This window comes from Dama dama, chromosome 21 (assembly GCF_033118175.1).
Source record: "Dama dama isolate Ldn47 chromosome 21, ASM3311817v1, whole genome shotgun sequence".
Lineage (NCBI taxonomy): Eukaryota > Metazoa > Chordata > Mammalia > Artiodactyla > Cervidae > Dama > Dama dama.
In genome coordinates this window covers 68837563-68862667 of record NC_083701.1, presented here as the reverse complement: position 1 = coordinate 68862667, position 25105 = coordinate 68837563, and the positions used below count along the sequence as shown (strand labels likewise).

Sequence of the window (25105 nt, the reverse complement as noted above, 5' to 3'; positions counted from 1 at the left end):
ATAGATGCAGAAAAAGCTTTTGACAAAATTCAACACCCATTTATGATAAAACTCTCCATAAAGTGGGCATAGAGGGAACCTACATCAACATATTAAAGGCCATATATGATAAAGTCGCAGCAAACATCATTCTCAATGGTGAAAACCTGAAAGCATTTCCTCTAAGATCGAAAACAAGACAAAGATGTCCACTCTTAGTGCTATTATAAAAACATAGTTTTGGACATCCTAGCCATGGCAATCAGAGAAGAAAAAGAAGTAAAATGAATCCAAGTTGGAAAAGAAGAAGTAAAACTGTTACTGTTTGCAGATGACATGATACTATACATAAAAAATCCCAAAGATGCCACCAGAAAACTACTAGGGCTAATCAATGAATTCAGTCAAGTTGTAGGATACAAAAATAATGCACAGAAATCTGTTGCATTCCTAAACACTAACAAAGAAAACTCAGAAAGAGAAATTAAGGGAACAGCCCTTTACCACTGCAACAACAACATTAAAATACCTAGGAATACACCTACTTAAGGAGGGAAAACAATTATACCCAGAAAATGATAAGATTTTGATGAAAGAAATCAAAGATGACATAAACAGATGGAGAGATATACTATGTTCTTGGACTAGGAGACTCAATGTCATGAAAATGATTATACTACCCAAGCCAGTTTACAGATTCAATGTAATCCCTATCAAATTACCAATGGTATTTTTCACAGAACTAGAACAAAAATGTTTATAATTTGTATGGAAACACACACACACACAAAAACCCAAATAGCCAAAGAAATCTCAAGAAAGAAAAACAGAGCTTAAAGAATCAGGTTCCCTGACTTCAGATTATAATACAAAGCTACAGTCATCAACATAGCATAATACTGGTACAAAAACAGACATACAGATCAATGGAACAGGATAAATAGTCCAGAGATAAAGCCTTGCACCTATGGTCACCTAAACTATGACAAAGAAGGCAAAAATATACAATGGAGAAAAGACAGTCTTCAATAAGTGGTACCGGGAAAATCAGACTGCTACAAGTAAAAGAAAGAAATTAAATACTCTCAAACACCATACACAAAAACAAATTCAGAGTAGGCTAAAGACCTAAATGTTAATCCAGACACTAAAAACATCTCAGAGGAAAACATAGGCAGAACACTCTTTGATATAAATTGCAGCAAGATCCTTTTTGACTGACCTCCCAGAGTAACAAAAATAAAAACAAAAATGAACACGTGGGGCCTAATTCAATTTAAAAGCTTTTGCACAGCGAGGGAAACCATAAACAAGATGAAAAGACAACACTCAGAACCAAGAGAAAATATTTGCAAGTGAAGCAACTGACAGATATCACTAATTATTAGAGAAATGCAAATCAAAACTGCAATGAGGTAACACCTCACACAGGTCAGAATAGCCATCGTTCAAAAGTCAACAAACAAATCTAGAGAAGGTGTGCAGAAAAGGGAACTCTCTTATGCTGATGGTGGGAAAGGAAACTGATATAGCCACTAAGGAGAACAGTGTGGAGGTTCCTTAACTAAACACAGAACTATCTTATGACCCAACAAACCCACTACTGGGCACAAACCCAGAGAAAACCGTAATTCAAAAAGATACATCCACCCCAGTGTTAATTGCAGAACTATTTACAATAGCCAGGACCTGGGAGCAATCTAAATGTCAGTCAACAGAGGAATGGGTAAAGATGTGGCACATAGATCCAATGGAATGTTATTCATCCATAAAAAGGAGTGAAACTGTGATTTTCAGAGATGTGCAGGGACCTAGAGAATGTCATACAGGGTGAAGGAAGTCATAAAGAGAAAAGCAAATATTGTGTATTAATGTATATATGTGGAATCTAGGAAAATGACATAGATGATCTTCTTTGCAAAACAGAAATAGAGAGACAGACATAGAGAACATGTGTATGGATACCAAGAGGGAAAGGGCCTGGGAGTGGATGAATTGGGAGGCTGGGATTACATATATACGCAACCACGTATAGAAATGATAAACAGTGAGAGTCTGCTGTGTAGCACAGGGAACTCTACTTGGTGTTCCGTGGTAACCAAAACAGGAAGAAAATCCTGAAAAGAGGTGATATATATAAATATACATGGGCTTCCCAGGTGGCTCAGTGATAAGGAATAACCTTGCCAATGCAGGAGGCTTGGGTTCCACCCCTGGATAGGGAAGATCCCCTAGAGAAGGAAATGGCAATCCACTCAGCTATTCTTGCCTAGGAAATTCCGCGGACAGAGTGGCCTGGTGGGCTATAGTCCATGGGCTCCCAAGAGTTGGACACGACTTAGCAACTAAACACCAGCCTGTGTATACATATGGCTTATTCGCTCTGCTGTACAACAGAAACTGACAGTGTAAAGCAACTCTACTCCAATAAAAATGTAAACACAATCTTTAAGCAAGTAAGAGACAGGATCATTGTCAAGGCTTGAAGATATCATAGTATAAGGTGTACAAGAGGTGGATAAGGGCAATGATAGAGGCAAAGAGACCAGATAAGAGGCTGATGCAAGAATGGAGGAAGGGATTGTGGTAATATGAACAAGTTGATACTTAAAGAGATGGACTAAATGAATCTGAGGCAGTGGGTGTGTACGTCACTAATCATATCTACCTCTGCCTGCCCAAGAAATTAATCAGGCTTTGGGAATATATTGAGACCACTTGCTACTCAAAACAATAGAAACTGGTGAGAAACCCATGCTAAGGATGAGAGAAGAGAGTACAGAATTGTAGTTAGATCAAACAATTGAAATTCTGGCAGGATGATTGATGTTGCCAATTGGGGGTTGATGGAAGCTAAGTGAGGGTCACCATGTTCCATCAAAAAAAAAAAAAAAAAAGATTCTGGCCAGAAAGAGATCGGTCTTTATAGAGAATTGCTGGATACTGGTATACAAACCAGTTTATAGTATTGTAGAAGGAATGAGCTTCTAGAGTTCACGTGTGGAGCTCTTAACTGCACATCGCCATAAGGGGACGGGTGTTTTACGTATGTATGGAAGCAGTTTCTTCAACCTGTCCTCTGGCAAGGTGTAGCAGAGTACAGCTTTAAAAATTAGAAACTCCTCAAGTCAGATTAGGAACAATTCACAGCAAACTGCAGCTAACCACACTTAGATTCCACCTCAAATTCCAAGAGGTGGTTGAAATATATGTGATTCCTGAATCTCATTTGAGAAGAGAAAGAAGAATGGCAACAACACAGTGGTCCTTTGGGATCGAGACCAAAAAAGGGTACTCAAATGGAGGAGGCAAGGAGGCTTGATGAGTTAGAAGCAATAGGGGAATGGTCACCATCTCACAGAGTTGAAGCCTCCTCAGGGAGCCCCCTAAGGGGCAGTTCACAGTGTGGTTTTAGACTAGACTGTGATGTCTCTTTTTTGTTTTTTGTGTCAGATTTGGTCCCCAGGGGAATTCTTGTGCAAATCTGGGCATCAATCTCTTGGTGCCTTAGAAACCTCAAAATGCACATGCAATTCACCGGCAAATGCAGTACTTGGGGTTAGTGATGCTCACATGATTATTTCACTTGCAGCAAAAGGTGCACACAGAAGGGAAAGAACCCAGTGGACACCCATTTCTCTTCTGCCCTCTTAGACACAAATTGTGGCGAACGCTGGAGACATTAAGTCTGAAACTGTTGGACTTGTTCCCAGTAACATTTCTGACTCCTTGGCTTTAAGAAGAAACTTTGATAAACACAATGTAGTTAAGAGAAGCAACGCTATGCCTAAAGGCATCTGAATCATTTCTCTAAATCTAGCAGGAGATAAGGAAGCTGGAGTCCCTAGAGGAAAGTTTGGGTGTCCTCTACATTGTAGGGGGACAGTGTGACAGTGATCAAATAAGTAAATAAATGTTCTTCATCCAGTCAATCACTCAGCTGTTAAGTGCCTATAGTTCATGCTATGGAATTAGAGCCATGAATATAAAAAGCATGGCCCCTATCCTCCTGGAAGTTACCCTCAAATGAGACATATGAAAAACTGATAGAAGACAGAAAATGAACAAGTATGTGAAATTGTGTGTGTATATTAAAATATATACTATATATCGACTTAATGGACATGAGTTTGAGCAAACTCCATGAGATAGTGAAGGACAAGGGAAGCCTGGCGTACTGCAGTTCATGGGATTGCAAAGAGTCGGACATGACTGAGCAACTGAACATTAACATGTATTACACTATGTGATATATATAAATATTTACCAAATTATTACCAAAAGTTATGACTGATATTAATAAAACAAAATTGACCTGACATGAAGATATTTTTAAAATGTGATAAGGGAAAGCTTCTTACCAGAGTGATGGTTGAGTTAAAGCCTGAATGAAAAATGTCATTTGAAACTAGGAGGAAGAGTCTAGAAACAGGAGACAAAGGTTAGAGCTAAGATATTTGAGATGTAGTGAGAGGTGGGAAGTGTTCTGCAATGAGGCTGGAGGGTTAGAAAGCAGAAACCGAGTAATAAGGCTTTATGGGTCACAGAAATTTGGGGTTTGCCCCAAATACGACGGATGTCATTGGAGACTTTCAGAGAGAAGAAATTCGTGATATAAATTGAAAAAAAACAAAAAACAAAAACCTCTGGCTTCTGTTTTAAAAGTTCACTGTCAACTGTTAGTAATTATGAATCCAGTTTGTGGTTTGTTATGGGAGACCATTTGAGCAGGGATTATATTTGAATCTAGGGTGATAGAAGTGGGTAGATTTGCTACATGTTTTGAATTAGAAATAAAAGGCTTTGATGATAGACTCAGTGAAAGGTTCAAGGGAAAGGATAAATCAACTCATCCCTTTAAGAAAGTAGCCAAATGATTGCGTTGTTGATACAGGGAAGAATGGGAGAATAAAATATTTTGAATGATGGGAATCAAGAGTGATGTTTTTGGCCTGTCAACTGGAGATAACATCTAAGTTTGTAGTGGGTTTAAGAGTATGTAGTGAGTGTCAGGGGCTTCCCTGGTAGCTCAACTGATAAAGAATCTGCCTGCAATGCAGGAGACCCCGGTTCAACTCCTGGGTCGGGGAGAGCCCCTGGAGAAGGGACAGGCTACCCACTCCCAGTATTCTTGGGCTTCCCTGGTGGCATCCTGCAACGCGGGAGACCTGGGTTCAATCCCTGGATTGGGACGATCCCCTGGAGAAGGGCATGGCAACCCACTCCAGTATTCTTTCCTGGAGAATCCCTATGGACAAAAGAGCCTGGCGGGCTACAGTCCATAGAGTTGCAAGAGTCAGACAGGACTGAGCGACCAAGCACAGCCCAGCACAGTGACTGTCAGATGCTGTGGGTACTTACCAAGTATGGTAATTTGGTGGGCATTGTGAGGCTGTCATGGCTAACGCCATGGCAGGCAGCCTAGATTAGGAGTAGGCCTGGTTTCCCGGGGTAACATAATAATCAGGCCTCCTAGAGCCAGCCAATCAACATATGCCTAGCCAGAGAAAAGGGAAACTATCAGGGGAAAGCTGAAAGCCCCACGCTGGGCCAACAAAAATTACCTTGCAACTGTGTAACCTATCAGCTTGCGCCAACTACCCACTGTGTAACCAATCCGATTGCGCCAACTACCTGCTGCTTATTTTGACCTAATAAATACCCGAGAGAACTGGGGCTCGGGGCCTTTCGTCCTCACACACCTGGTGAGGGCGGGAGGCCCTGGCTCGAGTCAGTAATAAATTCCCCTATTGCGAGTTGCATTGTTTCGAGGAGTCTTCTTTTCCGACCGGGGACTCGGACTACGGGCAGAACAGGCATTAGCATACAGATGTTACATAATGTTACACAAGGTCATGGGTGTGGAGGAGATCATAAAGAGTAAAACCTTTCATTCGAATTTCATTTGGAAGAAACTAAAACCAGAATGCATTACATGATGAATGGACCGGAGTAGGTGAGGGGAAGAGGGGAAGAAGTTCCAAGGTGAAGGAAGGAAAAAGTGTTTTAAGAAAAGTATGTACAGAGAATCAGGAAATTTGGGGGCAGCTGCCCTGTGGGATTCAGTTTTGGGAAGAAAGATGGATTAAGACCATTTTTGTGTGTGTGTGGTGTACTGTCTAACCTATTCCCTAGAGCTCCCAAGAGATTTTCTGAGAACGTATTCATGATTTTTCAGAGATTTTTGTATGAACTCATATTCATTGTCCTTTAGAATGTTTGATAAAGCAAAGACTGGTCTCAAGGTAACTAAGTTATATTTCAGTTGCTCATATATTATTTCATTTAATTCAATCAAAAGCCGATTCTATTATTCTTCCCATTTTGCATTTCAAATGTAAGATTATATAGTCTGTTGGACTTCAGAATGCTTCCCACTGTGTTCTCAGGAGCAGAGGTCTTCCAAGCTACTATCTTTTTAGGTGGCTGCTCCAGGTTCCTCTATGATCCTGGACTCTCGGGATTCTGGGTTAAATGGCTTATCTGTCCAGCAACTATTTTCAGGGCCCCAAATAGATTTTTTACCTTTAGAATTGATTCTCATTTCACACATCTTTCCCTTATAGGCACCATCCATGACTTTTTCTGTCATCAGTTTAGATAACTTATAAAGATAATTTAATATGTATTCTGTTTATTATAAACAAAATTCTAATTGATAATTTTTGCTACAATCCAGGTTCATAAGTAATATTATATAGCACACTTGCACCAGAAATGGAAACAGTGAAATGTGTTTAAAGAGGTATATTTCATCCTCAAGGAATTGAGGCTTTCCCCATAAACTTCTCTTTGATATCCAAAGGTCATGTACGTAGTCTAAAGTGTTAAAATATTAGTCTTTCAGTCCTGTCCAACTCTTTGCCACCCCATGGACTGTAGCTTGCCAGGCCCCTCTGTCCATGGGGTTCTCCAGGAAGAATACTGGAGTGGGTCCAAGGTCACAGCTGAAAAATGGCAGCATCAGGAATAAAAGTAAATCAGTTTGACTCCAGAGAACTTGCTTTCCAAATTCCTAGTATAGTAAGTACTCAATACATGTTAGTTCCTTTCTAGTATTATTGCTACTATTGTTTAGTCGCTAAGTTATCTGTGGCTCTTTTGCAACTGCGTGGACTGTAGCCCACCAGTCTCCTGTGTCCATGGGATTTCCCAGGCAAGAGTACTGGAGTGGGTTGCCATTTCCTTCTCCAGGGGATCTTCCCAACTCAGAGATGGAAGCCACATCTCCTGCACTGGCAGATGGGTTCTTTACCACTGAGCTGTGTGGGAAGCCCTTTTCTAATATACATGAACTAAATATTTGTGAATCAAAGAAATACATATCGAGAGCCTGATTTGTAGTTATATATTTGGATTTTACAAGCTTTCGTATTAAAGATTTATGAATATTGCTAGCTTTATCACCTACTTAATGAAATAAATATAGTCTTTTTTTTTTTAGAATTATGCTATCAATAAGTGAAAAACAGCTCCACAATACTGAGAAGCTTTTGGACTGCTAAATCACATTACACTCTTTTAAACACATGTTATTTTTATGCAAAACTTATTCCTAGGAGAAGCAAAATGATCACTAGGACCTTGACAGCCACCTAGTCCAACACTTCTTCCATACACACTTTTTATCAAATAATGATGATGAAAGTGACTTGCCCACAGTCACATTGCTAATGAAAAAATTTAGAGCCACGGCTCAAATGTTCTGATTTTAATTTTTGTCCTCTTTCTAACACTTTTCAGTCGTTGCTGTTATCCATGTTTACCTTCTCTTTAGGATCAGAGATATTTGAAAAAGAATTCCTCTACCCTCCCACCCCTTGAGGTATAAGTTATTTTCTATGCTTTAGAAAACCTTTTTCTTTCAAGAATATATGCAAATTAGGTGTCAAAGTTTCTACCTTAGAGGTTAACTGGTTATATAGATATGCTAAACAAAAAGGAAAAATGGACAAAATAATTCCCACTAACAATACAGAATATTCTTTATATTGTTGTTTAATTAATGACAACTTAAATCTAGTATTGTGCAAAGCAGTGGAGCGCCAGTGTACATTCAGGGGTGGTGAGGAATCACATAAAAATGTTCCCTAACTTCTGCAGCCCACAAGATAATGCTCATTGGAATGTTTACTTTTGCCTTTTCATATTGAAAAGTAAATATTCTGTATTTCCATATACTGTTATGATGACATGACAGATTCATGAGCAATTTTTATTACCAATTCCTTTCAACCTCAGATGAACTGAGGAAATCATTTTATCATAGGCTAAGACATTTCTTCAATATGAAGGCAAGTAGGAATTACTTTGACACAGTAGAATGTAATAAAGCAATTTGTGATCAATTTGAATGAGATGAGTGAAAAAGAAAACAGTCTTTGGCCCTGGGAGTGTCTGCCTCTCGCTTTGATATCTTTTCAAACACTGCAGAAGCAAGTTGGGTCACTTCTCCTCCTCCCAGGCTGTTCACTCACCATCTGTCAATGTTGTAAAAATACAAAGAACACTGTATAATTATTTTCCTTGTGAGAAACATGAATTCAAAGTTTCTTAGAACTAAAACTTCCTTAGAGCAGCACAATCAGCTGCAAAATCTGCTTCTAAAAAATCTATGTAATACTCCATCTTAGCACTTATTTATCCTAATAGAAGCTTATCAAGAAAAAAAAGCATATAACCACATAGTAAAATACTATGCAGGTGTTCGAAAAAAATGCAGGATGTTCAAAATATTTTGTAAAGTGAGAAAAACAAGTCATAAAAGAAATGTTATACCTTTTAGTAAATATTTAGAATACTATACTATTTCAGTAAACACACACATATACACATGAAAACAATAAATCATTTTAGCAATAGAAACAAGTTTACTTCACAGCAGCGGTACAAAGAAACATCCTGTGTCTTTATTTTCCTGTCCCTCCAGCGTGGTAGAAAATTCAATCTCAGTAATGTTTACAGTGTCCCTCCTCTTTCCTAAGAGTTCTGAGAGCTTAAAAGTCATAAAATTTCGGGAACAAACTCTGTGCTTGCATCTATCATGGCCACCGATGCAATGAGACTTTCCCAAGCCAGGGTAGTATTTGGAGAGTAGGAGTGGCCTTGTTGCTCAAAGAATCCACTCCTTCCAAGTCTACTCAGTCCCCAGGAAAGCTGTAAGACTTCCAAAAACAGAGTCCCCACAGTTCCTTTCCATCCCCTCCCTGAATCTCTCCACCATGGTTTCTCCCATCTTGGCAGGCACTGCATGGGACTAGGGACAGGACTCTTGCTGACTACTAACCTATCACCTTTTCTCTTCTTCAGCTTCATGGATTCCAACAGTTCTCTTTAGGGCCCTGCTGCTTTACTTCATGTTCAATTCCACTGGACCCTTCCTCCCCTTCCAACCCTATAACACAGCTTTATTATCTCTTAGGAGACAATTAAAACTATGTACCCAAGATAAGAATTAATTCTCTTTAAATAAAGGCAACACAGACAGACGTGCAAGAATATTCACTGAAGAAATATGCATAACAACAAAATACTGGAAACAGCCTAAACATCTAAAGGAAAGCTAATTGAACTGTGTAAAACTCTATGCGTGGAATAATACAGCAATGCAAAAGAATGAGATAATCTCTATGAAATGGTAAGAAGTGATTTCAAGGATGTACTATTAAGCGACAAAAGAAAGATGCATATGAGCACATGTAGAAAGAAGAAAGAAATAGTATATATGATAAGTGGATAGATGCTATTAATACTAACTTTTACAAAAAACCTAAAACTAGATAATCTAAACTATACAATAATAATTATTACGTACAGGAGGAAAGAAAGTAGTAGAAGAGCTAGAAATAGGGATGAGATATCTCTGATTATATTTTAATATATATAGGTTTAACATTTGAGCTATAAAATATTTTTAATTAAAATTATTAAATCAAAAAGGAAGTACAAAGCTAACCCTAAAGTTAAATACAAGCAGAAACAAATAAACCTAATTTTTAATCAAATTGATAACATGAAAACATAGGAAACATTAAATTAAGTTACTTGTAAACACAGCACCTTTATTGAATATTCTTGGTGAGATAGTACAAAGAGAGAATTGCAAAGAAATTGTAAACTTTACATAGTGGGTTTGCTACTAATTAGTATCATAATCTAAATGCTTTATATTACACAAGAACCCATACATAAGTAGAATGATGTATTTGGAATCAGGGTTCTCACTATGGGGGAAAAGTGAAATAAATATGGAAAGATGAGAAGATAGAGAATTCCAGTGATGAATTTAAATGGAAAGAACCCCTATGTACTCATCACGTTTTTAACAATCAGTGTTCCAAACTCTCCATTGAAATAAGCTAGAAGAAATAACAACCCAATAGCAATGAGCAAAACTAGTGGAAGGATTTGGTTTCAAAACACTATCTTTCTCCAAAAGAAAACAAAGCTCCTTGGAGAGATTGTTGATTCCAAGTACAGTCAAGGAATATACAAAGTCTGGGAAATCCTGCATTGAAGTGCTCAAAAGGTGATGGAGACCTGTCCAAAGATGCAAAAGCCAGCTCAATGGGCTCCCACTGGTCAAAGTGAAAGTGAAAGTAGGTCAGTCGTGTCCTACTCTTTGTGACCCCATGGACTGTATAGAGTCCACAGAATTCTCCAGGCCAGAATACTGGAGTGTGTAGCCTTTCCCTTCTCCAGGGGATCTTCCCAACCCAAGGATCAAAGCCAGGTCTCCCGCATTGCAGGCAGATTCTTTACCAGCTGCACTATAAGGGAAGCCCCACACTGGTCAAACCACTTAAAATTTGAGCATCAGAAAGAATAAAGATATGATAGGTTATAACAAATTGAATTTAAAAAGTCCAGGAGACCATAATAATATTCCACAAAAAGTGGAGATATGGAAGGTAAAGCTTTCATTTAAATAAGAATAACAAATAATACATGTGAAAGAAATGAAAAACTTAGAAAACCATCCTTTTACTCAAATACCAAATTGGGACATTATTGAAGGACAGTTTATTCACTTAATTTCAAAATATTATACCATAGAGAACTTCTTGGTTTCAAAGAGAGAGCTGGGAGGAAGGCCTTTACCAACTATTCCAACTTAACATCACCAAAAATGAGATAAAGACATAAACTTCCTGGCGGGATGCAATAAAAAGTCCAAGACAGCACCCAGGTAACACTCCTGCCAAAATGTTTAACTTGAATACAGTAATGAGGAAATTACTGGACTAATCCAGCTTTGAAGGTATTCTATATACCAAGTAGCCTATATTCATAAAAAATGTTGGTGTTATGAAAAACAAACAGATAATCAGGAAGTCATAATTGTATTAAAAGGAAACAAAGATATTTGGCAAATAAATACCAAGTGTGATGCTTAATTGGGTTCTACTTCAAGGTGGGGGTGGAGTGGCAGGGACTGTCCTTGTTCTAGGGGTGTATGTTGTTGATTCAAGCTCAGTGGCTCAGTCTCGTCTGACCCTTTGTGACCCTATGGACTCTAGCCCACCAGGCTCCTCTGGCCATGGGATTTTCCAGACAAGAATATTGGAGTGGGTTGCCATTTCCTTCTCCAGGGGATCTTCCCGACCCAGGAATTGAATCTGTGCCTTCTGCATCTCCTGCATCGGCAAGCAGATTCTTCACCGTTGCACTGCCTGGAAAGTACCAAGGGTGAATGTGCTGATGTATAAAAGGTCGAAGGCCATAATGTCTGCATGCCTAAAACTTTCAAACATTTTGGTAAATGAAAGGTAAGAGAAAGAATGTAAATGTGGGAAAATATTCATAATTAGTGAATTCAGGTGAATATTATATGAGTGTTAATTATACTTTTCTGCAGGCTTGAAATTTTTGAAAATAAAATGTTTGAAAAAACAGTTTTAAAGAGAAGGTCAAAGTAAGATTAAAACCATCAAGGATAAAATTCAAATTCTGAAAATGAAAGGAAGAATCAGTTATCTTGGGGGCAGTGGCAAAGATGGGTCAGATGGAGACAAGTACTTCTCGTACTTTTATAATTACCCTAGGACTTCCCTGAAAACTCAGTTGGTAAAGAATCTGCCTGCAGTGCAGGAGACCCCGGTTCAGTCCCTACGTTGGGAAGATCCCCTGGAGAAGGGAAAGGCTATCTACACTCCAGTATTCTGGCCTGGAGAACTCCATGGACTGTATAGTCCATGGGGTGGCAAAGAGTCAGACACGACTGAGTGACTTTTACTTTCACTTTAAAGCTGAATATTACATATAGCTCATTTCTCTGAAATTAATATGGTACATTAAAAATAGAGGGGCAAAAATCTCCTGAAGCATATAAAACAAACCACAAATAAATAGTGAATGAAAAAGAGAGATTCTGTGTATGGAGTGGGGTTAGATATGGGTTTCTTCTACCAGCTAAATCACAGGTTGTCCAGCTACAGCCCTTAAATCAAATCTGACTCCTGATCTAAGTCAAACATTATTTGAAGTTTTAAAAAATCAAATACATTTTAATGTTTCAATCAGAAAAATAAAAAATAGAAAGGATTAAACTGCTCAAAGCTTAACTTTTTCAAACCTTATTTCATCAAATGAAGGCTATATAAGTTGGTTTTCTAGACAGAGGGAAGGCACAGATAAAAGGAACACATAAAGAAAGAAAAACTGGCATATTCGTTTAAAATAGTACATTAGGCTAGACGAGCAAAGCGTTTGAAAAGACTTATTTTCACTAGCCCATGCTTATAAAAAGTATGACTTACTTTTCCAGGAATCATGAAACCCATTTGCTGAATCATTTGCTAATTCCACTGGCGCCTCCAGAGAAATGTGTCAAGTATTTTGAAGTTTTCTAAACTTGGGTTCAGAAAGGTTAAGTAGCTTGCCAAGCAGCACAGCACAGCGAAGCTCAGCAAATTACTGGAAAGAAAAAAAAAAAAAAGAAGGAAGAAGAATCTCTGTACTTGGATCTTGATTGAACTTAGAAGAACATCAAGAATCTTCTCTGAGACCTTTACATAAACTAGAACGTTTTTTACTTTAAAAGGAAAGGGAAGAACACTGGCTACCACTTGCAAACTCTGTTACTAACTGGATTTGCAGAATTAGATCTATTTATTTTAAGAGGGTAATGCAAACTGACTAGTAACCTTGGGTTGAAAAAGGTTTTAGGACTCAAATCAAAAAAAGAAAAAGAAAAATCAAAGCTTTTCTGTTCTGATAATGACCTATATACATACATACATATATATATATATATATATATTTTTTTTTTTTTTTTTTTGAGGAAAGGCAGCCTACAGATTCTCTCCTGTCACTATTAGCAATTTATGCCTTAAAGAAACAAAGACCCCAAAGACAAAGAGAGTCTTGTCACCCAAGGCGACTGGCCTGTTGTACCCGTCTGTCAGTCAGTCTAGCTGTGGGCTGCCTCTGGCAAGACGCTGTGTTCTTCCAGGAGTCCTAAGCAGGATGCCTTCTACAGGGTGAGGTTTTGTTATTGTTGTTTAGTTGCTCAGTCATGTCCGGCTCTTTGTGACCCCATGGACTGCAGCAGGCCAGTCTTCCTTGTCCTTCACTATCTCCCAGAGTTTGCTCAAACTCTTGTCCATTGAATTGATGATGCCCTGCAAACATCTCATCCTCTGTCATCCCCTTCTCCTCTTGCCTTCAATCTTGCCCAGCATCAGGGTCTTTTCCAGTGAGTCAGCTCTTCTTTTCAGGTGACCAAAGTATTGAGCTTCAGCTTTAGCATCTATCCTTCCAATGAATATTCAGGTCGATTTCCTTTAGGATGGACTGGTTGGATCTCCTTGCAGTCCAAGGGACTCTCAAGAGTCTTCTCCAACACCACAGTTCAAAAGCATCAGTTCTTCAGGGCTCAGCCTTCTTTATGGTCCAACTCTCACATCCATACATGACTATTGGAAAAACCAGAGCTTTGACTATGTAAGCCTTTGTCAGCAAAGATATGTCTCTGTTTTTAACATGTTGTATTTTGTCATCGCTTATTGTCCAAGGAGCAAGTGTCTTTTAATTTCATGGCTGCAGTCACCATCTGCAGTGATTTTGGAACCCCCCAAAATAAAGTCTGTCACTGTTTCCATTGTTTCCCCATCTATTTGCCATGAAGTGATGGCACTGGGTGCCATGAGCTTAGTTTTTTGAATGTTGAGTTTTAAGCCAGCTTTTTCACTCTTCTCTTTCACCAAGAGGCTCTTTAGTTCCTCTTCTCATTCTGCCATTAGTGTGGTGTCATCTGCATATCTGAGGTTACTGATATCTCACCCTGCAATCTTGATTCCAGCCTGAGCTTCATCCAGCCCAGCATTTCTCACAATGCACTCTGCATTTAAGTTAAATAAGCAGGGTGACAATATACAGCCTTGATGTACTCCTTTCCCAATATTGAACCAGTTTGTTTTTCCATGTCCAGTTCTAACTGCTGCTGCTTGACCTGCATACAGGTTCCTCAGGAAGAAAGAAAGGTGGTCTGGTCTTCCCATTTCTTTAAGAGTTTTCCACAGTTTGTTATGATCCACACAGTCAGAGTCATTAGCATAGTCGATGAAACAGAGGTAGATGTTTTCCTGGAATTCCCTTGCTTTTTCTACGATCCAATGGATGTTGGTAGTTTGAGCTCTGAGTCTTCTTCCTTCTCTAAATCCAACCTGTACATCTGGAAGTTTTCGATTCACGTGCTCTTGAAGGGTTTTGAGCATTACCTTGCTTCAGTACAGTTCAGTTCAGTTGCTCAGTCAACCCCATGGAACTGCAGCGTGCCTGGCTTCCCTGTCCATCACCAATTCTCAGAGCCTACTCAAACTCATGTCCATCGCGTTGGTGATGCCATCCAACCACCTCATCCTCTGTTGTCCCCTTCTCCTCCTCCCTTCAATCTTTCCCAGCATCAGGGTCTTTTCCAAAGAGTCGGTTCTACACATCAGGTGGCCAAAGTATTGGAGTTTCAGCTTCAGCATCAGTCCTTCCAATGAATATTCAGGACTGACTTCCTTTAGGATTACCTTGCTAGCATGTGAAATGAGGTGGCTCCCATCAGCTAATGGCAAGCCTCTAAGAAAAGACAGGAGCAAGCTATTAGCAGCAACTGACTCACAAAAGCACTCTGCTAGTGAAGCAGATCTGGTCGTATCTATGCCAATAGCCAAATAGCCAAAAATCAGCATAGATACTGTGAATTCTGGAGAAGGCAATGGCACCCCACTCCAGTACTCTTGCCTGAAAATCCCATGGATGGAGGAGCCTGGTAGGCTACAGTCCATGGGGTCACAAAGAGTCAGATACGACTGAGTGACTTCACTTCACTTTCACATGGTCATGAATTACAAAAATGAAAATTACAGCCCAATGAGATATCACATGTTCCATGTGTGTTTGAGAAGAATATATGTTCTGCAGCTGTTAGGTGTGGGCTTCTGTAAAAGTCAGTTAGGTCCACTTGGTAGTCATTCATGTCTATCTTTTCTGCTTTGCTGTCTACTTGTTCTATCAATTACTGAGGAAGGATTGTTGATATCTCCAGTTATGATGGAGTACTTTTTCTATCTCGCTTTTTATTTCTGTCCTTTTGCCTTCATGTATTTTGAAGTTTTGCTATTAGATGTGTACACATTTAGGACCATAATGGGTTCTTAGCAAGTTGAACCATTTATCATAACCATTTATCATTATGCTACGTTTTTCTTCATCTCTCTAGCAATGTTCCTTATTTTGAAGTTTACTTTGTTATGTTAATTGATTATTTGTTTCCACATTCTCTATTAAAAGACAAGGAAGGAAAGAAAGAGAGGAAGAGAAGGAGGGAGGGCGGAAGGGAGGGAACAAATGAGGAAGGGAGGGAGGAAAAAGAGAAAGAAAGTCCAAAAAGCAGAGCAGTCCCTTGGCTTTTCTCCATGATGGAACAACAGTGACCACCTGGTTACCTAGGCAGGATGTCTGTGCTCCTACTGACCCTTAGCAGTTCATTGCTCTCAATGTTTTACTTGTGGAAACTCTCAGAGGGATCGAACAATAACCAATCAGTCCACTTTGCAGAAGCCATGGTTCATGTACTCACTGAGAATTTGAGTCTATTATTAGTTCTTTTTATACATACAGTATCCTTGACTTTATTTATGCCCGTATCTTAGGCCGGGTCCTGATATATCTTCATCTGGATACACAATCTCAAAATTCAGTATCCGAAATAAGACAGTCATAGGATTAGCATTTCTTTCTTTTAGGTTGTGGAGGAAGGAGATGAGGATGGAAGACCACATCTCAGCTACGTCCTGTACAATATAACAAGTGTATGTTGTGAAGAGTTCTTTCCATTTTATTTTTGAATGTTTTTTAAAAAGTTTGATGATATCCAAATCTGTTATACTGGCTGGGCATCCATCCAGGTTTCCTAATGATGACATGGCATGTGTCCTTTTTAAGTAATATGTAGTTGATGTAAAACTACATAATAGAAGGGTTTTTAAAAGCAAATTTATATGGTAAAATAATTCGGAGGTATTTTTTTTAATAGTGTTTCTTTGGCAATATCTTCATGCTATTTTTACTCTGACAATTTAATATGATAGACTCAAATTTGCACAATATCAAACCCTGAACCAGAACCTGGGTTTATCCAGGTTCCTCCAAAACTATACTAGACACATTTCTCATTAGGCATCTGTTTATTCCAAAACATACACATACACAGGGGATAGAATTAGATAACACTTTTTTGGCTTCCTAAATGGGTTAGACTCAGTAAATATGGTACTCGCTTTTCAACTGATTCTGCCATCTGTCAGCAAACTTATTGCTTTTAGCAGGGGTTTTTCTTGTGATAATTTACAAGTTGTTTTTCTTCCTTTGTTCTTTTCAGGAAGATACGTGTCTTTAAAATTTAAAAGGGAAATAACCATAAAATAAATTCATCCACAGAATAGAAACAGCAGAGACCAAATGACTGTTGGAGAGTTAAAAGGCACATGAAATCTAACCACAGAAATTGTTTTCTTCTTCTGGGGAGGGAAGGAGAGTGAGTCTCAACATTCTGCAGGTGACTCCGCCACCCCAATTCCAGCTGGAAAGCATCTGTAACAAGAGAAACAGTCCACAGTGAAAGGAATTCATTACTCAGGAAAAGACTTAAAACAGGGAACCCCAGGGTCAGGGAAATTTCCAATAAAGCCATCTAGTTTTGGGTTCTGCCCTCTGCCATGATCATAGCTGCTAACTTTTAAATAGAGCTTGCTCTATAGCTCATACTCCTAGGGTTTATTGTAGTTCCTGTCTGCCCCTGCCTCCCTGAATACCCTTGGGACGTTACCTAACCTCTCTAAACCTCAGTTTTCCCGAGAAGCAAGTAAAACAGCATCATCTGTTTTCTATGGTATCTGACATCTATTATGTGTCCAATATTACAGTGAAAAGTGTTTGTTACTCAGTCGTGTTGGACTCTTTGCGACCCCATGGACTGTGGCCTGCCAAGCTCCTCTCTCCATGGATTTCTCCAGGCAAGAATACTGGAGTGGGGAGCCTTTCCCTTCTCCAGGGGATCATCCAACCCAGGGATCAAACCCGGGTCCCCCCATTGCAGACGGATTCTTTACCAGATGAGCCACAAGGGAAGCCCCAGAATACTGGAGTAGGTAGCCTATCCCTTCTCCAGTGGATTTTCTTGACCCAGGAGTCCAACCAGAATCTCCTGCATTGCAGGTGAATTCTTTACCACCATGGAAGTCCAATATTACAGTAGCTAGGGCTTATAGATATTTTCTTAAAAGAGTGATTTCTTTGAGAGGATTATATCTTCTTCACTTTTACATGCCTAGTGCCTTTCCCCGTGCCCAAAATGTAAAAGGCAGTTAATAAATGTTTGTAAAATGGATGGATGGATGGACAGACAAATACATAATTAAAAAGTTGCCTTATTTTTATTTGATTCTCAAAGCAACCCTGTGTGCGTGCCAAGTCGTGACAGCTATGTCCAACTGTTTGTGACCCTATGGACTGTAGCCTGCCAGGCTCCTCTGTCCGTGGGATTCTCCAGTAAAGAATACTGGAGTGGGTTGCTTTGCCTTTCCTTCAGGAGATCTTCCCAACACAGAGATCAAACCCTCATCTCTTAAATCTCCTGCATTGGCAGGTGTATTCTTTATCACTAGCACTACCTGGGAAGCCCCAAAGTAACTGTACTAACCATTATTTCTCAAGTTCTAAGGGTGAGAAAAGTTCTCACCTGAAAGAACCTGACAAGTTCTGTGACTTGGCCAAGCTCACATGTTTGGGGTGGGAGGGAGAAGCAAGGCTCAAGAATGAGGAGACACATGTATACCTACGGGTGATTCGTGTTGATGTATGGCAGAAACCAACACAATTTTGTAAAACAGTTATCTTCCTATTAAAAATAAATAACTTTTAAAAAAATGAACATTAAAAAAAAGAAGAAAAAAAGATAGTATGGTACTGGCACCAAAAAAAAAAAAAAAAAAGGGAATGAATTGAGACTCAAACCCAATTCCAATCATTATTCTTGTTACTAGGAGAGTTCCTGAAATGGTAGCAAGGGTTAACATTTAATCCATTTGTCTGCTTTGTATACACAATTTTAAACATTTACTTAACATCTCTTAATACCTTTATAACTCACAAAATAATTTGGCTTTCATCTATATGGCTTGAGAAATGTGGCGTTTTGTTTCAGATAGCAGGGGGGGAAATGGCAACAATTTTGAACGAGGCTTTTTCCTTTTAATGACTACAAATTTAAAACGTAGTCAGAGACACTAAAATTCCCTCCAAGTTTTATCTTTTAAGAAATCCGTAAGTATAATCTACTGTTTACCAACTGGAAGAATTATACACATTTTATTTCTGTTTCTTAAAGCAAACTGGAAGATTCTATATTATTACTCACAGTTCATGGGTAAGTAAACTGAAATCCAAAGAGTTCAAGTCAAAGTCTGCCTAAAAAGTGCCAAAGCTGAACTGATCTGAATTTTAAGGAGGCTCTTCTCGAGCCATTACAAACTGTAATGTGTATGCATCTGTTAAAAATGCAAATTCTGGTTGTGTGGGTCTGGGCTGGAATCAAAGGGGCTTCATTCCTAACAAGCATCTAGGTGATGTCAAAGCTGCTACTAAAGATGGACTACACTTTGTGTAGCAAATCTCTTTACCACACTACCTTCCCAAATTCAGAGACCCAGGCACTCATCTGTATTATGGCCAGAGTTCTGCTTATAAGAATAATATTTAGCTTTATTCTAGCTTGTGTGGATAACTTACCAAAATAGTCCTTATATATTACCTAATTCAGAACATTTCTCCTTTATTTTCAGTCCTACCACAGCATAGCAGAAAATTTGGAGTAGTTGCAGTTGAAGACTTCTTCATCAGCTTCTTTAAATCAGAAGACTGTATAAGGAATCAGCAGTTATGTTCCCTAGTATGAAAAAGGAGGGGAAAAAATAAGAAAAACAATAGTTAACATAAGCAGAGAAAGAAGGAAAAAATGTTAAGTAGTGAAGCAAAAAGCTTATGGTGCAAGGAGAAAAAATATATATAGAGAAAGGCATTTCTTAGTCACTGCAGGGAAATTTCTGAGGAAATTCTATGCAGCAGCAAAAGAAGCATGACAAGGGAAAAAGAGGAAAGAAAAAGCTATAAAGGATATTTGACATCATGATCTTAACTAAACTGTTATGTGCAAGTGGAAATCAATAGAGACTAAATATTTAAGCATAATGACTGCCTAAAAGTGATGAGAGGGATTGGACGCAGTAGCTATCCATTTTATTGAAGCTGTTGATGGAAATGAGACAGGAGATCCTGGAAAAATAACAAGTGGGGCAGAGTTATTATGGAGTGAAATCAGAGGGGATTAAGAAAGAAGATCCATGAGTCAAATTTCAGTATAGACCATGAACAGAAGGTCAAATCGAACAAACAGCTAAGGAACCAATAATAAATCTAAATGGTTATGGGCAAAGTGTGGAGGCGGGTGGAGGAGGAAAGGAGAGAAAAAAAAGAGGTCAAAGGCAGAAGCAAAAAAAAAAAAAAAATGAGGGAGGAGGAGGAATAGTGGTTAATCAAATACAGATATTAAAGAGACTTACGTCTTTTCGTTCTGTCAATAAGGAAATGGGGCTCAGTGGCCAACCAAATCTTGAATACTTAACTGTTGACTCAGAACAGAGCACATAGTCATAGTGCTAGTCGTTCAGTTGTGTCCAACTCTTTGTGACCCCATGGACTGTAGCCCACCAGGTTTCTCTGTCCATGGGATTCTCCAGGCAAAAATACTGGAGTGGGTTGCCATTTGCTTCTCAAGGGGGTCTTCCCAATCCAGGGATCGAACCCAGGTCTCCTGCACTGCAGGCAGATTCTTTACCATCTGAGCCACCATGGAAGCCCAACATAGTCATGGGTGAGATTAAAATTATCCAGAAAGTAAAATAACCATGTCTGGACAAGATGAGCAAGATCTAGAGGAAGGATCTCTGCCCGCCCGTGTTGACCCACCATCCCCCTCCCCTGCTCCCGGCTGCCCCTTCCAGGCTCTTCCAAGCTTTCCCTAGGGCTTTGTTTCCATGGGATTCTATGAAGAAAAGCAATGTTTTGGTTAAGTGCTTGCAGCTCACTTGTTCACTGATATCAGAAGCCATGGATGGAGAGGCCAGAAGAGAGAGGAAGGCATACAATGACACAAACAGGGACAAATGCAAATTTTAGCAAGCAAATTTTATTTCACTATTTATAAAAATTGTACATAAAGTTTGCATTATGTGTTTTATGCTTGATCTGAAATGTTTATATATTTTAGATGCAGTTTAGTATGCAAGAATAATAAGCTAATATTTTATTGAGCACTTACTATATCCTTAATGTTAATTAAATATTCCACACATTATCTCATTTAATCATCACATGAAACCTAGAATGTAGACACCACTATTATCTCCCTATTATACATGAGGAATAAGAAGTTTAAAGATGAGACATTAAAGGAGGTTGAGTCCAGAATGCAAGCATTCTGTCTTTTAAAGGAGGCAGTTTGTACCTTCATTCTTATAAAGAAGCTATTGGCCACCAAGAGCCTGGGTACTCAGGGAGAATGATGGCCAGTGGCCACCTTAGGCAGGATTTTCCTTTGGCGCTCCATCCAGTCCCCCTCCTTCCCCCAGCACAGTTCTCACCAGTGCCCAGACTTCTCCCACTCCATGTAAACAAGGACAGATCTGATACGATCAAGATGATCAGAGAAAACAGTTGGTTGCCCAGAGACAATCTGACCAAGTGAAAATTTAAACAGCCTGGTTCCCAGATAAGTTTCCTTTCTATCAGATGGCATACAGCTAAGTTCTGAAAGCCAGATTCACCCCAGTCCAACCCAACTATGCAAGTCTAGGGACATTTTCTAAGTGCCTAATATCTACTGTTTGGATGGCATCATCGACTCTATGGACATGGATTTGGGTAGACTCCGGGAGTTGGTGATGGACAGGGAGGCCTGATGTGCTGCAGTCCATGGGCTCGCAAAGAGTTGGACATGACTGAGCGGCTGAACTGAACTGAACTGAACTGAATATCTACTGATTCATCTGCTCATCCAAACTAAGTCCTCAAGGATTGCTGCCTCCCATACCAAGGAGAAATGCTGATAATTATTGCAATATTGGGTAATGAGTTTGATTAAGAGGTGGCCCAAGGAACTGTCATTCTAGAAACTTTAAAACAAGTAATTACTTTGTTAGGAAATCAAGAAAATCTCCAAGCAGCATTTGAGAATAGGTAGAGAATAGAGCAATTGAGGTGACATCCTAGGTAGAGAAAAAGTATGAGCAAGATATGGAAAGTTCCAGATGTGTTTAGGAAGGGAGAAAGTTTGAATTGTACTGCAAGATAGGGTGTATGTAGACAGATAATAGCAATGCTAGAAAAAATAAATCGAGATATATTTTTGGCCTCTTTTCCAGGCTGAGAAATTTATGTTTTATTCTATATGCTTGTATTTCCTGAAGTGTGAGGCCAAGATAACCAGTGGTTAAAAATATTATTTTAAGGAGAAGAGTACATGAATTTGATGTTGTGTAACATATATGGAGAGAACCCTATTCCCATTCTTGGAATAATATTAAGGAGAAAGTTTCCAAAAGGCACTAAGGATTGAAACACTTCTTTCAAAAATGTTAACCCCCTCTGTAAGAAAATGAGTGAGGATTTCAGGATCGAAGTCTTCAGCAAAAACTTGTTGAGAATTTAAGAATTTGTTTTATTCAAAAATTATTTATATAATATTTATCTTCTGGTTATGACAGTTCATACTGGCTTTTCTGTTATAGTAATAGCATAGGTTCTTTTTGTTCGATAGGTCTAGATTTATTTTTTTAAAAAGAAAGAAAGAAAGTGAAGTCGCTCAGTCATGTCCGACCCTTTGCGACCCCATGGACTGTAGCCTACCAGGCTCCCCCATCCATGGGATTTTCCAGGCAAGAGTACTGGAGTGACTTAGCAGCAGCAGCAGCAGCCGTACTGGAGTGGGCTGCCATTTCCTTCTCCAGGGGATCTTCCCGACTCAGGGATCAAACCTGGGTCTCCTGCACTGTAGACAGACGCTTTACCATCTGAGCCACCAGGGAAGTCCCTAGAGGGACTTTTTTTTTAAGTGAGGACATAAATAAAATTATTGATTAAATCATAGTAAAGATAGAATACAGAAATGGAAAAAAAAAAAAGAACAGCCAAACCTTACAAAGAAAAAGACTTTCATCCAATTGTGCCACCCCCAAGAAAGCCCAGTTAGCAAGGAAATATAGAGGGGAAATGGATGATTATATTAAATGCTCTACAAAGTCAAAGAGGATTTGGTTATTCAAAGGGCCCCTCGGAGAGCCTTCCGCAGTCAATTTGGAAGGAAATGGCAACCCACTCCAGTATTCTTGCCCGGAGAATCCCATGGACAGAGGATCCACGGGGTCGCAAGAGTTGGACACGACTGAGTGACTAAACCACCACCACCCACCACCAGAATAAACAAGGATGCAGTTGGTACTGAGGAGATGAACATGACCTAGATAGCCATGGATCACATTTGGAAGGAAAATGTGATCCTATGGAATGGGAAGTATTATATATTATGTTTCTGGCTTGGCTAAATACTCAATATGTAAATCTGGGATGGCATTTGCTTCTCAAAGACTCAATTTTATCTCGCTGGTATTTTTTTAAAGGGCAACCATCATCTACTTCTATTGGGTTTGTTCTTGTTCAGTCACTAAGTCATGTTCAACTCTGAAACCCCATGGACTGCAACATGCCAGGCTTGCTTGTCCTTCAGTATCCCCTGGAATTTGCTCAAATGCATGTCCATCGAGTCAGTAATGCTATCTAACCAACTCATCTTCTGCCAAAGTATTGGAGCTTCAGCTTTAGCGTCATTCCTTCCAATGAATAATCAGTATTGATTCCCTGTTGGACTGACTAGTTTGATCACCCTGCAGTCCAAGAGACTCTCAAGAGTCTTCTCCAACACCACAATTCAAAAGCATCAATTCTTTGGCACTTAGCCTTCATTATGGTCCAACTCTCACATCCATACATGACTACTGGAGAAACCATGGCTTTGACTATACAGAACTTTGTTGGCAAAGTGATGTCTCTGCTTTTTAATACACTGTCTAGATTTATCATAGCTTTCCTTCCAAGGAGAAAGTGCATTCTCAATTCATGGCTGCAGTCACAGTCTACAGTGATTTTGGAGCACAAGAAAAAAATAAATCTATCACTGTTTCCACTTTTCCTCTATCTATTTGCCATGAAGTGATGGGATTGAATGCCATGATCTTAGTTTTCTGAATACTGAGTTTTAAGCCAGCTTTTTCAGTCTCCTCTTTACCCTCATCAAGAGGCTATTTAGTTCCTCCTCAATTTCCGCCTTTAGAGTGGTGTCATCTGCATATCTGAGGTTGTTGTAACTTCTGCCGGCAATCTTGATTCCAGCTTGTGATTCATCCAGCCTGACATTTCACATGATGTACTCTGCACAGAAGTTAAATAAGCAGGGTGACAATATACAGCCTTGACATATTCATTTCCAATTTGGAACCAGTCAACTGTTTCATGTCCGTTTCTAGCTGTTTCTTCTTGACCTACATACAGGTTTCTCAGGAGGCAGGTAAGGTGGTCTGGTATTCTCATCTCTTTAAGAATTTTCCACAGTTTGTTGTGATTCACACAAAGGCTTTAGCGTAGTCAATGAAGCAGAAGTAGATATTTTCTGGAATTTCCTTGTTTTCTCTATGATCTAATGAATGTTGGCAATTTGATCTCTGGTTCCTCTGCCTTCTCTAAATCCAGCTTGAACATCTGGAAGCTCTCAGTTCACATGCTATTGAAGTCTAGTTTGAAGGATTTGAAACATTACTTTGCTAGCATGTGAAATGAGCACAACTGTATAGTACTTTGAACATTCTTTTGCATTGCCCTTCTTTGGGATTGGAGTGAAATTTGACCTGTTCAAGTCCTGTGGCCACTGATGAGTTTTCCAAATATGCTAACATATTGAGTGCAGCGCTTTAACAGCATCATCTTTTAGGATTTTAAATAGTTCAGCTGGAATTCAGTCACCTCCACTAACTTTGTTCACAGTAATACTTCCTAAGGCTCACTTGACTTCACATTCCATGTTTGATGGTTTGATTGTTTGATTCTAAATAAGTAACCACACCATGATGGTTATCCCAGTCATTATGACCTCTTTTGTATAGTTCTTCTGTGTACTGTTGCTACCTCTTCTTAATCTTTTCTGCTTCTGTTAGATCCCTACAGTTTTTGTTCTTTGTTATGCCCATCCTTGCAAGAAATTTTCCTTTGATATCTCTAATTTTCCTGAAGAGCTCTCTAGTCTTTCCCATTCTATTGTTTTCCTCTGTTTCTTTGCATTGTTCATTTTAAAAGGTCTTCTTATCTCTCCCTGATATTCTCTGGAACTTTGTATTTTGGGGGTATATATTTCCCTTTCTCTCTTGCCTTTCACTTCTCTTGTTTTCTCAGCTATTCGTAAAATCTCCTCAGACAACCACTTTGCCTTCTTACATTTCTTTTTCTTTGGGATGGTTTTGGTCACTGTCTC

At 39.1% G+C, this 25105-nt stretch overlaps 1 long non-coding RNA gene across 1 annotated transcript in view; it reads right to left on the bottom strand.

Annotated features, from left to right (window-relative positions):
- LOC133042367 (uncharacterized) overlaps positions 1–12826 on the bottom strand; it is a 56994-nt gene extending 44168 nt beyond the window's left edge. Inside the window, exon 1 of the long non-coding RNA XR_009689480.1 lies at positions 12738–12826. This is a non-coding gene — a long non-coding RNA (uncharacterized LOC133042367). The remainder of the gene's footprint in view (positions 1–12737) is intronic.
- Positions 12827–25105: the final 12279 nt, after the last annotated feature.